At 33.5% G+C, this 212-nt stretch overlaps 1 protein-coding gene across 1 annotated transcript in view; it reads left to right on the forward strand.

Moving 5' to 3' along the window:
- Positions 1–212, forward strand: part of LOC119594092 — a gene marked incomplete in the record, with an annotated part of 59,988 nt that overhangs the window by 1,446 nt on the left and 58,330 nt on the right.

The following is a 212-nucleotide window of genomic DNA, read 5'->3' on the forward strand; positions in this document are numbered from 1 at the left end:
ACGTGTTCGAGCCAGAATCTAGAGAATGAAAAAGATATCGACTAAAGGCCTTTTATAGACGACTGCTATGATTCTGAGAGAGTTTAAGAATTAGTACCAAATATTTTCGTTAACGCGCGGAAAATTTTATTCTCCAAAAAATTTGCGGGCAATTTTCTCTTTAAATATTTGGCAAAAATAATCTTTGATATGACCTCGATTGGTCATATCAA

Source organism: Penaeus monodon, chromosome 33, assembly GCF_015228065.2.
Source record: "Penaeus monodon isolate SGIC_2016 chromosome 33, NSTDA_Pmon_1, whole genome shotgun sequence".
Classification (NCBI taxonomy): Eukaryota; Metazoa; Arthropoda; class Malacostraca; order Decapoda; family Penaeidae; genus Penaeus; species Penaeus monodon.